Raw genomic sequence first — 15,382 nt, 5'->3', positions numbered from 1 at the left:
GGAATAGCTCAAAGTATCGGCTGTACGGCCCTTACGATGATATGTAGTAGAAGACCAAAAGTTTTTCACCAAGTCATGCTTTGCAAGCAATACTTTGACTTTATACCACAAAGCGACACTAATAGCGGACAGTTATTATGCATGTTGGTATCACATAAAGTGTAAATGTAACGTAATGTCATATTCGACATATACCTTAGTAGGTGTGCGGTAGTGTTGTAACGGGATGGCGACAGCGGGAATAATACTGAATCGAGCATATTAGGGAAGCAAAACTGCATACAACGCTATATTGCCGTCGCCATTAAGTTCAATACAAGTTCAATGTGTTTGTCATAAGTTTGCAAAACCATTTAAGGTGGAGTCAGTAATAGTCTCCTTGGACAGAAAACAATGTCACACTACGGCTGGTATTTTTAAGATTATAAACACGCCGAACGATACAATGTGCTTTCTTTTCACAAATTTATAAGTTAACTCGTATTATTGCCACCCTATTTATCCAAACGTGGTACGCCAGCATGTTACGAAAGCTCCAGATCAAAACGTTGCAACCCGGGGTATTTCCCTGCACCCCCTCAAATACTCACCAACAAGGACCAAAACTCCCGAAATGCAAGAGTGTTCGGGTGGCACCCCCCCCCCCCCTTACGGAATTCCAACACTCCCTGAGATGACACACACACACACACAAACATTCATACAAGAACGCACGTGTGTGCACACTCCCACACACGCGTGCACACGTACATACACGCACGCACTCACACACACATGGGATGCATGCACTCACGTATTCACCGTTGCTAAGGCAGTTCCTTGCGACGAAAACACTGATTTCCACATCCATGATTTCAACAGTTCAATATAAGTCAATAACATAAAGTTTAGACGAGACTGCGCGCGTGCGACGCAATATGGACTGGTGGGGAGGGGAGGGTATGGCTATGAGCACGTTCAGTTACCGCGGTTCGATAATCTTTTTCGTCTCTCGTCTCTCACGTCACGCTGAAAGAACGAAGACAAACACGTGCTGCTACCAATGTTTCCAGACCAAAAAGGGAACGGCTGCCAAACTCAGAGGCCGACAAGACACATAAAATCATGACATAAAAAAGAAGTACACAAAGGAGAAGAAGAAAAAAAAAAGAGAAGCGCTATCGGGTGGTGTTAACAAGCTTCGCACAGTACTTGTTTTTAATCATTTGTTTGTAATTTGGTTGTGTACATGGGTGGGAGCGCGCCTGTTTATAGAGGGCGATTGACCGTGCCTAAACGGACGAGAAGCGAAAAGGAGAAGAAACGCTGCATACTATCGATGTCCGAGAGGGAAGGGGAATGAGTTCTTTGCTCCAGCCGCTTTGTCGATTGAAACCGAATGCGCTCGTGTGTTCTGCAAATTTACATCAGTTGCGCCCAGCTCTTTTGTGGCCATTTTATTTACCCTTATATGTAAATGCTGCCGTAACACTCGTACTGCGTACGCTCTTTAAAGAGAACTTCACCCCATAGCAGTAACTAGTCAGCCATATAGTCCTGAACGACGTCGTTCTCTCACCTGATTTATTGAAAGTGGGAGGTGTACGCCTTTTTGTGACACTTACGTTAATTGTCATAAAAAGGCGTACGCCCCGCCGCGCTTTCCGCAAATCATATACTCCTACAACAGAACTTCACAGCATACACTCTTAAAAATGATGATGATGGTGGTGGTGGTGGTGCATCTGAAAGAGCTCGCTTAAAAATGAGGTGGTGGTGGTGGCGCTTAGAGTCCGCTGAAAGGGCTCGCTTAAAAATGAGGTGGTAGTGGTGGTTGTGGTGGCGCTGAAAGGGCTCGCTTAAAAATGGTGGTGGTGGTGGTGGTGGTGGTGGTGATAGGGCTTGCCGTTGTCGGCCTTAAAAATGAACTTCGCTACATAGCACGCTCCTAGCCAACCATCATCCCGAGTGACATCGTTCTGTCCCCTGACTTGCTGAAAAGGGGAGCGGGGGGCGTAGGCCATTTTTTGTGGCATTGTGCAATTCATGATTGCCGCAAAAATGACGTACGCCCCCCATTTTCGTCAAATCAAGGGAGAGAACGTTGTCATTCGGGATTATGGTTAGCTAGGAGCGTGCTATATGTACATACTCATCACATGTTCACACCACGAAACTCATCTTCAGCATCATTTTAAAGAGTTTTATACATATTTCTTACCTCTTCCCCCAGCGCTATTGCTCGCCGATGAGGCTATCGTCCCTTTCAGTAGAGATTTTTTCAATTTTTTGAGAGACATTGGAACTGTGAATGTTGTTGTAGTTTTAGGCTTGCATTTTATTTGTTGTTTCTCTCCTTCTTCAACATCGCACCTATTTTTAACTAGTCACGTTTCAATCACAGCGTTGGCGCATTATGACCTGTGTTGTCGATGCGCCATTAAAACCCCAATCATCATCATCATCATGCTATGCGGTGAAGCTCTGATATGCTCTGGGGAGGGGGGATCGCGCGTCCTGGACAGACTTCACAGGGAACTGTGCCGACATTTATCAAAAGCATCTGAGGACAACCCAGGGAAAACTCCCAGACAGCAGAGCTGGCACCCGGATTCGAAGCCGGGTCAAAGGATGCGCTACAACAAACACAAACCAAACCAGAAGAAACTGGTGCTTTTGATACAGGCGCAGTTTTGAGGACGTTTCTTCCGGAGTCGTTCTTTTCTTTTTTTTTTTTTTTTCTGTGCATTATTTGCTGCACCCGTATACAGCAACAACTATTTCAGAGAGAGCTAGGTCACAGAAGTGCTAGCACGTACAGGATCTATCAGGATGCCCACCAGGCTTACGTTCCCACGCTTTTCTGCACTTAACCAAGTTGTTTTCCCTCATTGCGAGAAGGGAAAGTACGTAAGTTCTTGCTATCGGAAACCCCACAAAAAAGCGTAAAACGAGTCCCGTACTCCTGTGTGTGTATGTGTGACAACATGTAGAAGAAAATGTGAAAAGTGTGAGTGTCCCGTTCGTTGATTGAGGCCCATTGGCAAGTCGTCGGAGAGATCTTGCCAGCGTTGTGCCCTGGTTATCGTATTTGACCGGCGAGAGGAGCCTGGTTCGATTCCCTCCGCCGCCGCTTTAGTTTTTTTTTGTTTGTTTTTTTTTTCTTTTCGGCGACTGCCATTTTACAATTTTTTCATCATTCTGCCGCCTTATCCGCGGAAAATCAGAGGCATACTACTTTTTATGACCCACATGCAGTTACATTAATTGTCAAGAAAAGCCATACGCCTCGCGCTTTCCAGAAATCAGGAGTGATAACGACATCATTCTGTGCAATGGTTGGCCTTCGTTTCAAGAGTGTGGTTGCCATAGAGCATGATATGTGATACCGGTAAGGTTCTGTTTTTAGGTTGCTGTATTAGCATCGGCTTAACTACACTCACTGGCCCCATGATGCAGTCTCAATGGCAACGTGACATCACCACCCACTCTCTGCTTTACTCCGTTGACTCCACATTGTCCCTTGCTCTGCCCCGCCATATGCCGCGTTCCTTTATCACAGTCTTCTACCGCATGAGACTTAATGTGGCTTTTACACCGGCTTTCAAACACCTCCTCGGTGTCGGCACGTCCAGCCTCCGTTCCACGTGCGGTGTGCGCGGTGACCTCCATCACGTCGTCCTGGTCTGCGGACAGTACGATCGCGAGCGCGCCCTCATGGGAACTGCTCTCCAACGCGTCGATCAACGCCAGTTCGACTTAGCCAAAATTCTCGGGCCATGGTCGGACCCCTCACATCTGATGCAAGGCCTACGAGCTGTTGCTGAGTTCCTCTCCATCACTGGACTAATGGACGAACTCTAATAGGACACCTTTCCATCATCATCATTTTCTCATCCCTTCCACTAGCTCAATAGGGCAGTGTACCGCCATAACGGCGGAGAATGACCCACCACATCATCATCCCATTTATGTGTGTGTGGGTAGGGAGGGGGGCTTAACTACATACTCTCTCTCTCTCTACTATCAAATATATTTTACCCTCCCCAGCACACACAGACCAAGCAGCCTCTTGAACCTCTTCGTACATAATCTGATCAAGTAATCTGCCTGCCTTCCTCATTCTGTAACTCAGCAGGTAGTATAATTACCCGACGCCTAGTTCAATATTCGAATGTCCTTTCCAAAAAATCTCTACTCCCATCACCAATCCGCTCCTCGATTTCATCTCTGCGTGATATCCAAAAGAGAACGTCATGCTCTATGTTCCAAATATAGGTTATTTTTACCCTCAGATATTATTTTTTTCCTACACCGAAAAAGTAAGAAAAAAAAAAAACTTGTGGCTGCTGTAAACACGAAAGAAAGAAGAAGAAAAAAAAAACGCTCCAGGCTTATATCGTGTTGTGTCACGCGCGGTATGTAAGCGTGTAGTCACGTAGGAGTCTCAATGGGAGGCCTTCTGTGCTCGACTGTAGTAGATGGAGGAGAGCACGACCTCCGTCTTAAAAATGACGCCCGGATAGGGGGTGCAGCTCAAGCTGTCAGGATGGATGTGATACACGACTCAATGTCAGTCCAAGGTTTGCTCCGCCGCCGATGTTGCATATGGTTGTCTTCCTCCTCTCTCCGCTAATATTATTATTATTATTATCGATCCTTCAAGGCTATTCAAGGTAGCAACGAGTGCGAAAGTGTTGCTTTTCGTTGATGAGGCGTTGGGGGAGTGCAGTGGAGGTAGAATTAAAAAGGAGAAAATGAAGAGAAAATTTCCCTGCCCCGGGTTTTCCCGTTCGGAGGAAATGACCCTATAGCGAAGTCGACCCTCGACATATATGTACCGGTCATTGGCCGAAAAGCTACCGCCCGTGCTGTGTATAGTCTCGCTGTTTTACTTTTCTTTTTCTTTTTCACATTCTCTATCAAATTTATATGCGATGTAAGTTTGCATTTTCGAGCGAGAAGAAAGAATTTCCTTTGGGGATGGACTTGTGCTGTGGTGTTTATCTCTTTCCAGCTGTATCCACGCGGGGGAATTATAAATGGGCAGGAAGGCGTGACAGGATTCGAAATGTGACCCTCCGTGCGTTTTAACCAAGGAAGAGTTTTATGCCCGCCTTGGTTGCCCACTCTTAATACAGAACTCCACCACATAGCACGCTGAAGGTCAACCACTGCACAGAATGATACCGTTATCGCTCCTGATTTGTGGGGTCGTACGGCTTTTTGTGGCGATTCACATAATTGCATAAGTCACAAAAAGGCGTGCCCGTCCCATCTTCAACAAATCAGGGAAGAACGATGTCATTCGGGATGGTGCTTGGCCAAGAGTGTGCTATGCGGTGATGGGTGCCGTCTTGGAGTAGCTAAAAGGGAGTGGAGAAAACGATTTCTTCTTCTTCTTCTTATTATTATTATTATGATTATTTTCAGAGTTATTATCAGTTTGCTCATAAGTGGCATAATAGACTTTTGTCACTGCGCTGAGATGAGGCAGTCATGCCTCATCATGCCTCATGCCTCATCTGCCTCATCATGAGATGAGGCAGATGAGGCTTTCTCAGGTAACAGCAGCGTGCCATTGCAGCTTGCTATGCCGTGACGTTTTTACAGTGCCATCCCCAAACCTGACTTCCTAACGGAAAAAGTAACTTACTTCGCGTCCACACACCGGTTATGCAGGTGGTGCTGCCTACAACAATACGACACGCTGGCTTTATGCACTGATACGCTTCTTCTGTATGTTGGCGCCACCTGTGTAGTGATACGAAAATGAAGCGCACGCAGCAAAAAGTGACGGCTTTTGAGTGAGGTGGGTCAAACTGCCGTAAAATCAGCGTCAAACAGCGGAGGCTGCCATCTTGTGGAGCGCAGTTGCCAGACCCGGAAACCCGAAGTTCGCCAGTTACGGCGGCAAAAAACGCCGCTGTTGTCTCTTTGTCATATTTGCTTAAACAAACGAATTTCTTGAAAAATGATGCAGTAAACAGGTAAAAGTTAGTAATAACTAACCCATGTTGCTTTCGACATTCTTAGCGATTGTTGTAACGCTCGCATTGTAACGCATGCACAAGCTAGAATGATAGTTTCGGTTTCGTGGTTGCGGGTTTTGGCGTGCTACATATCTATCATATGCAGGCACATCTGGAACTACATGTTGAGCCAAAGTCTGTCTGAAATTTTTTTCATATACTTGCGAAGGAGGGGGAGGATGGAACGTTCAACACTCCACATTACAATACTGCTAAGGGTAAAACCTAATTCATAAATGCAGACGTCCAAAGACCACGAAATGTGACCACACCTCGATGGCATAATCCTGATGTGAAGCCTCCATGGACCAGAGAGAAGGCATAGCAAAAAAAGAAAAACAAGACATCTACCAAAACGTTACATATCATTGACATGATGCTTCCTCTTTTCCTCTATCGTGATTACTCAAGCGGCTCAGTTCTAAGGTACAGCAGTGACGAACTCTCACCCTCTTCCTGCACCAAAACGAGTAGCCTACAGCAAGCGTATATTGGTATGATGGTTGATCACAGTGGGAACAGCATACTTCTGATTATGGAAAGCAGTCTCAATACAGCTTATCCCTCCTTATTGGAGAAAATCTTCTTCACTGTGATGAGCATACATACAGGCAAAGCGCATATGTTGCTTTGCAACCACTTGTCATCTGTGCATTTTAGATTTTCGTATAGAGACAACGCTTCGGAAGTGCACAAGTGAGATATTTTACTGAAGGCACAGTGCGCGTGATTTCAAAGTTCCTCGGAACGACGTGCCAGTCAGACACAGGTAACGAGCATGGTACATGACAGAGCTCATGCCAGATATGTTGTACATGTCCATACATAAACAAATTTTACTTCAAGGCAATAAGTAGTTACGTCCAGCACAGTAATGCCACTATGTGTGCACACATTTTGTGTACGCAATGACAGTGTTCCACATTTCACTTCTATCAAGTAGGAAGAGTTTGTGTGGAAAAAGCAACACGCATATGGGTGGGTGAATATGAATTTTGCAGATATTAGTAACGTGTAATACGAACCATTTACTTATCTTTTACAGCTGCACAGATTTCTTAATTGTATGAATGCCTCAACTCATGTGAAAGCGAAGCAAAAAAATTTTGTTAAGAAATCTATAATCAGTGATCTACAACAAAGTATACCTCATTTGTGCATATGCTTTGTGAACGTAATCACTGTTTCACATCTTACGTCTAATATAGTTAAAAACGATAAAAACCCCTGCGCAGGAAAAGACGAGAACGGAACCCAAAAACGATGAGGACACCACACTGAACTGCCAACCAAAGCATTTTTATTTTGTGAAACGAAGCCTTAAATACATGAGACCTCCTCTCCCCCTCATGTTGGACTTCCTGTTTACACCACAAAGATAAATACAGGGGTTACTGACGCAGTTACTACCTGCTTTTTTATCTCATGCGCCTCTCAAAAGAGAAGGCTACTTTGTTTTTTACACCTGAACAAAATTTTTGTTTTTGGGAATTCTGCTTGACATCCCACACATAATGTAAAAACCCAGAGACTAGGGAACACGAACGGACAGACACAAACACGATGTCTTTTCACACAAGTCACACACGTCAAACATGAAGTCAAGTCAAACGAACACAAGTCAAACACGAAGTCACGTTTGTTTGTGTCTGTCCCTTCCTGTTCTCTAGTCTCGGGGTTTTTACATTATGCATCATCTTCACCAGCTCGCTTGCTTCCTAGCCATTTTTTCATTGTCACATCCACATGTCAATAAGTGGTCCCCCAATGCACCGTATCTATTAGAGGTATTAGTTGAATGTTCTTTTAAACGAGTGTTCATGCACCTTTCAATTAAAAACAACTGAAAAAATTTCTACTCATCTATGAAAAAAACCCAGTGCTTTATCAACCAGCCAAAACACTCGATCTGTTTATGCACCTAGATGATTCCCCCGATATATACCTTATCACACTTTCGTGGTATAGAGTAAACTATATGAATATGGCATTCTGCAACTTTCCTCCCGTGATCACCAACCAGGCCAAGTTTTAGCCGTTTTTCATGTTATATCTAGTCAATCAGGCTTTCTGTTAATTCATGTGAATCACCAATTAATATCTTTTCATGTTACGTCAATATGCTTGCATATGTGGAAAACTGAAAGGTATATGCTACGTGTGAATAGGAATGTCACCAGACTGGATGGTGGGAAAGGTCTTTTACGATACAGATAAACACACACCGTTCTTAAGCCCCTTTCTTTGAGTGTGGAAGGGGATGACGTGAACGATACGGTTGCAAAAAGAGGTGCATGAAAGCGGTTCCACTTCCAAACCAGACTTTTAAGAGAAAAGTTACATGGTGGTTAAAATTGATTCATGGAGTACTTGCGAGGGATTCGAAGTGGTTATGCAACTTGCTTTATCAAATATAACCGATTACCAAATATATATTTGCGAATAAATCCAGTCTACCATTATCATACACTGTGTGTTATTATTCCACAACTCAGTCGCAAAAATATTTGTAGTTACGAATAGCGTTTGAAACAATTTTCATTGGCAAATCTTCGCAACATAGCTTTCAGGGTCGTTGGAGAAGAAAATTGTTTCACAAAGCACTTGTGACAGAAAACATTCTTCACTTGCGAAAGCGAAAACAAAGCTGCCTACTTCAAGTACTGCCGTTTATTGGCAATCACAAAACATAATCTGCGCACTAATGAAGAAGTGTTTTGCCAACATACGCAGGACGACGGGCATGAATGTACAAATGTAGTCACTTCTTCGCACAATGTCGTCGTAGAGAGATGCGTCGTAGAGTTACGCTGGGCACCTTCTTCACCTACATCATCCAAAGCAGCCTCAGCTGGCTGGCGAGCATCACAATATTTAAGGAACATCACAGTCCACAGACACAACTGCACAGAACGGACAGGATCGTGCGTCCGCAGTGATTGGAAATACCGTGAACACATCCACACACCCACTGAGGAGCGACGGCAGCCATAACTCACGCTGGATTGGATACGGATTGAAGTGGCTATTTTGAGAAATAGCATGCTCGGTGCACATTGTTTGCAGATAATTTCTACTTCGGTACAAATCTAGGTGGCAGATTTTTCGATGTTGGCAACAACCGTCCCACAAGATGGCGATCCCCGTTGTTTTACGCGGGGAATGGGCCGAAATACATGGCAAGATGGCGACTTTGACCCACCTGTTTGAGTGGGATAAGCCTTCGAAAATGCAAAGAGTTTGATTTCGATTGACTTTTTTTTTTCCTACAGGACCATAACGCTTGCAAGTAATTTCAATAACACTTCAGACAAATGCATGTCAGTCTGCAGAGTTGGGGGCGGGACAAACCCAGTCTTCTATTTTTGCCATGCTATCAAAATGTATAATAATCGCTAGACCAACCAATTTACCTAGAAGTGTTCTCCGTCGTTCTACTTTAAAGCACAATCTGTATTTGCTACGACTCCGGCTTTTTAATTCGATTATTCACCTTCTTGTTGTCTACCCGCAGGCCTCACATGATGCCCATTCGGGCACTCTTTGGAATTCTTGCTGCAAGACAACGCCCAGGGACTGAGCAATCATCCGTCAGAAGTGGACTTCTATCGCGCGTGCAACAGACATTCTAAAACGTGGCCACATTATTAACGAGGTGAGCTTATGACACATCTATCATCCTCCATGTTCTTCTTTTTCGTATCTAATTTTATCGTTCCGCGTACGCAAGAACTGATCAGTTTATTGGAAGGTACTTTTTTCACCGCAACCTTTCACTAATCACTAATGTGATATAAAGAAATTGCGTGTACCTTTGAATGCGGGAGCTTTATATAGGGCAATCTTCAGATCCTGATGTATCGGGCGTCCGCGCTCGTTCGCTTCTCTCTGCCTCTCTCCCTCCACAACTACACGGTTGTCGACGTCGATGGGCCCTACACTCTTAAAAATAAACTTCACCACATAGCACGCTCCCAGCCAACCATCATCCCGAGTACATCGTTCTCTCCCCTGATTTGTTGAAAACGGGAGGCGTACGCCTTTTTGTGACAATTAACATTTCTGCATAAGTGTCACAAAAAGGCGTACTCCTCCCGTTTTCAACAAATCAGGGGAGAGAACGATGTCACTCGGGCTGATGGTTGGCTAGGAGCGTGCTCTGTGGTGAAGTTCATTTTTAAGAGTGTATAATGCCACACTCTTAAAAATGAACTTCACCGCATAGCACGCTCCTAGCCAACCATAACCCCGAATGATATTGTTATCTGCCCTGATTTGTCGAAAACGGAAGGCGTACGCCTTCTTTGTGACAATTATGAACACAGCATGAGTGTCACAAAAAAGGCGTACGTCTCCCGTTTTCATCAAATCAGGGCAGATAACGATATCATTCGAGGTTATGGTTGGCTAGGAGCGTGCTATGCGGTGAAGTTCATTTTTAAGAGTGTGGCATTATACACTCCCATCAGTACCGGTCATCCTGCCTCTACATCACTTTGAAGTCCTCAACTCCCCTTTCTCCCACTTTCTTTTCCTTTTTTTTGGCTATAGTCGTGACGATGCCCACTTGAGTGCGGCCAACAACGGCAAGCTACCTCGACACCCCCCCCCCCCCCCCCTCATTTTTAAGAGTGCACCGCTTTAATACATATTCTCGTTCCGGCATGTCTCATGAGCAGACATCGGCACTTGTGACGCCTGCTCTCGGCTCTGACGGCCGCTGTGCTCGCCCATATCTCCCGTTTAACTCATTGTCTGCTCACTCATGCTCATTCACTCCCTGCTCCGCTCTCCATCTACTCACTCATGCTCATCTCATTTGCCACATTGAGCATGAGTGAGTTTTGAAGAGAGATGAAGATAAATTTGGCGAAAGACTGCGAGACATCAATTTTCAAAATACCATTTCTTCAGGATCAATTACGCTATAGCACGGGACGCTTAAGGCACTAAAAATAGCGAGGACACATCCCTCAATCAAGCGAGAACCATGAGAGGAACTGGCAGTTCAATGACAGGTCTGATGGCATTCCCGCAGAAGTGCAAGCCCAATCGAAGCCTCATCATATCATCATTTCGCAGTGTGTCACGTATCCCCACAACTACTATTCAATCAAGCATGCAGTGAAATGCACTCATCAAGTCTCCAGTTCTATAGCTCTGTTCCGCCACATACTAACGTCACGCGACGCCATGTGTCGCACCATAGCGTTACCACGTAAAGCTAAATTGCCACGCTCTAGTGATCTACGCGGAGTCGCACTTACAATATGGCAAGAGTATGCGATGTATCTCTGCAGTTTAATGAACATCGCGTGCTACTTGAATATGCGCCACCTAACGCGAGTGGGTCACGCTGCGAAGATCAGGGCGTGAGATACGTCTATCTCTCGGAAGCATAGAAACGCGTACGATACTGTAGTGTAAGCGCAGCGATTAATGAATTATTGATAGCGTTATTAATTAACGATTGTATGCGACCGCTGCAGGGGAAATGTCTGGTTTTCTGGTCTCCGCTTTTACGTCACCGGTGTTACGTCACGCGATCCAACACGTATGCTCGTATGAGGAAGGCTTTAAATTACTTATATTATGCTAGAGGTGCACCGCGCGGTGTCTTAATAAAAATCGGCCCTGCTCAGTCTCGTGAGAGGCTGGTGACCAGGGTAAAGTGAGACCTCTGCAAAGATAAAGTCCCCCCCTCCACACACACACACACACACACACACACACACATACACACACACACACGCACGCACGCACACACACGCACGCACGCACGCACGCACGCACGCACGCACGCACGCACGCACGCACGCACGCACGCACGCACGCACGCACGCACGCACGCACGCACGCACGCACGCACGCACACACACGCACACACGCACACACACCTCCGTCTTACGCACGGCTCAATACACCAGTAGTTTTCTCTGATTGTGTATAGTAAAAAACTTTCGATGTCTCATGTTTCTTCGTACAAAGAAATATCGAAAGCCTCTCCCTCTTTTATGCTTTGCCAAGCAACCATTCCCGCCGCTTTCCATATTTTTCTTTCTATTCTATTCTATTCTATTCTGGTTCCTAAAGCTATCACGTGTTGCAGCAATGCGGTAGAGTATCGCCCCCGGCGATGAAACTCCCCATTCATCATCTCGCAATAAAGTTGTTGTTGTTGTTTGGTCGCGTGTTGCTGTCGCTGTGAAGTCTACGATACATAAATTTACTGAAGACGAACGATCAAAATTGTAAAACTGCGAAAATAAACGCATAAGCTTTACAAAAAAGGTTGACGCTGCTACAAAGCACTATCCAAACCTTTATACACTGCTGGCTCAGCAGGAGGTACGAGTATGCGTATACCTTTCGATTTGTTCACAATTTGTTATAGGAATGGACCTTGCGTTGTATAGACGTGATAGTTTGCTACGGTGTCCTGCATCAACTGATCAGTATTTCTTTCAATCGATACAGACGAAATCAGAGAATATAAACTGCGACATCAAACATAATGCATAGCTACTTTTATATTTTTTTTTTTTCACCCATACGAACATAAGCTTATAGCATACCGTGTTGGTGGCACACCACTGTCCACTCCCTTCATCAACGAATGCCGCGGCATCATTAAATTCCGTACACACCTGTATCCCATCCTCATGTTGCATAGCTCAAGGTCACGGCTGCTATCCCCCCAGATATAATAGCAGGGATTGCACTAAGTCTGAATGAATAATGGGCACACTGGATACTTTAATCCACAATAGAGCGACTTAATGGCTCGAAAACAAACAAAAGAAAAAGTTGTGTGTAAAGGAGAAGGAAATAGGAAACCTCTCATTACGTTATTGATTAAGTACCCTGCCAAGAGAGATAAAGGTACCCGCTAAAAGGGTTTTCACAAGAGAGGTAACGTGAGAACCATACAAAATGGCGACGTAATTTCACGTAGCCGGCTTTAAGAAGATGGTCTTTAATTAATGGAGGAACCGCGTGCCGCACGGTCTCCTGGGTCCTTGTGTTAGTGTCTGACTTTTTCGGGTTAAACGTATTTACCGGATTCGGGAGGGAAAAATCGGGTGCTATTTTTAAATATGTAATTCACAGCGAACTCGGGTCTTATCGTGTTTTTCGTGTTTTGCTTTCTATCAAGCATGCCACCCACGGTTAAAGTGTATATATTGATCAAACATACATACCTTGCGATTTACCTTACGATTGGTTGCGCATACCTTGCAACATCATGTAGTTGTTGTTGTAGGTGTTGTTGTTGTTGTTGTTGCAACATCAAATGTGCTTCTCATACTTATTGGCGCACTCAAGTAATATCTACATCACACATTCGTATAACTTGCTAGTAAATAGTGCACGTGATACGTGGTACAACTTTATACGTGATTGGAATTCGGGGAGAAATGGGGTTTAACCCGAACTGGTAAAAAAAAAAAAGAAGAAAATCGGGAGGGAATAATCGGGGGAATCAGATTTATCCCGGAAAAGTCAGACCCTATACCGTATAGTATTCGATACTTCATTACCCCTAATGTCTTTTTCCGAAATCTGCAACGATACCGCGACATCTAGCGAAAGCAAGTGGCTAACATTGACCATACTCATTAATTATAAATTCGCAGCAGAACTGGCAACGTGCCAACTCCATATCAAAGCTTCCGAAGCATCCTTACTCTACCCATGTATACATGCTAATTTTTTATGTAATCAGTTAAGGCTATCGCTCGCCATTTCCGTGTCCCTGTCTCAAATCCTTTCGACACCTGTACAGGCCGTGACCCGCGGGATAAACGGGCGATACACCCAAAACTTTGAAGCCATTTTCCTAAGTGAAAACTTGAGGTTAACTGCTCTGTAATGCATGCGACTAGGTCAAGATGTATATGCTTCAGCTCCATTGGCATTGCTTCACCTCATGGACTTGACAACTCGTACGGGGCCTCTTTCTCTCCCTCCACTGAGCAGCGACGAATATTAATTAGCATGACTCAGCAATTGAAAAACAAAAGGCGGATCCTCCCCTTCTTGCGGCAAGACCGGCGTTGTTCTTGGAAGTCGTCGCGTACAAAACGCGACACACGTGAGGCAAACTGGGTCAAGATCTTCGGTGCATATCCTTTTGTTATCTCAAATCATAAATGGCCTTGTACGAATACCACATCCCTGCCGTCTGCTATAAAGGTATATGAAAATGACAGCCATACCTTTATGGCGCTTCTGTTTGTGAAGGCTCGTGAAGAGGGCGCTTTATTTTTGGTCAGAAAGTCATCGCGTATTTATGAAGCAGAAAAGGGCTGGGTAACAAAAGTTAGCGTTAGCAGTTTTGATGGGGAATACATTCTGCAAATAAGGAGTGGAGCCAGACGAGAATGTGTCCGTGACGGCCACCATATAGCATGAAACCGAAATTTTTTCCGGTCTGGTTCCTGTTCAGCTCCAGGAGGACACACATATCGGTTCCGAACCGGTTAAAGATGCTCTAAACCGGTTCCGAACCGGTTTTATTGCACAAGGTATATGCCCTACAATAAACGGTAGGAAAGTCCCGAAAGCTTTATGTCTATTCTCGTGTCCTAGCGTTAACAGTAAAGAATGCCGGTAATTTTATATTAGAACAAACTCTGTTGTATCCCCAAATGGCATTCAACGAGATCACCTTTTTACGTTACAAACGGTTCAGGTATGAGCTTCCCTATCCTTCCAACGTGTTAGCCGCAAAGCTGCGACAAGAACGCTTGTCCACAGGAAAACCAGCCCGCCATAGGAAAACGAAACTACAGAGCGCGGTTGTCCGACGTTGTCGTCATCGATTCGGGCGTCCAGCTATGCATTTCCGCTTGTATTGGAGACTCGAGTTTCAAAGAATCTCGCATGATCCGGTCACTCTGAACCGAAATCTCGATGCTTTGAAACCGGTTTTGAAACGAGTAACCGGAATCTAAATCGGTTCGGCTCCGGTTCAGCTCCAAGATGGCGGCGGCGTTTTCGGTTGGGTTCCGGCAAAAAATAACGATTCTTTCTGGTTTTCGGTTCCGGTTCGGTTTGATGCTCTGTGCCACCATGATGCTCTCGCTTCGCTTCCTGTGTCTGGCTTCTCTTTCGACGTCGGCATACGATTGCGCCAGGCGCTTCCTTCAGTACCTCCTCTGCTGTAAGCTGTTCTATTGGCATCACAGAGGACCCCCGATATATCTGTCCGTGGACGGTAGACGTGCCAACTGTAAGTCATCCCGACCCCTCCCCCAAATTGTTTGGCGACACCCCCTACAAGGGGGCTTCCGTTATTTACAACTTGAACCATACGCGGACAATGATACATCAAGCTGTTACAACGCTAGCTGTAATAATGACCCTCC

At 45.0% G+C, this 15,382-nt stretch overlaps 1 protein-coding gene across 1 annotated transcript in view; it reads left to right on the top strand.

Annotated features, from left to right (window-relative positions):
* Positions 1–15,382, top strand: part of LOC135399347 (uncharacterized) — a 68,281-nt gene that overhangs the window by 38,281 nt on the left and 14,618 nt on the right. Inside the window, exon 2 of the mRNA XM_064631229.1 lies at positions 9,526–9,666. The gene's annotated coding sequence lies outside the window, so the exon portion shown is untranslated. The remainder of the gene's footprint in view (positions 1–9,525; positions 9,667–15,382) is intronic.

This window comes from Ornithodoros turicata, chromosome 6 (assembly GCF_037126465.1).
Source record: "Ornithodoros turicata isolate Travis chromosome 6, ASM3712646v1, whole genome shotgun sequence".
Classification (NCBI taxonomy): domain Eukaryota; kingdom Metazoa; phylum Arthropoda; class Arachnida; order Ixodida; family Argasidae; genus Ornithodoros; species Ornithodoros turicata.
Note: the sequence above shows the minus strand (reverse complement) of the source record. Positions and strands in the feature narration are given on the sequence as shown.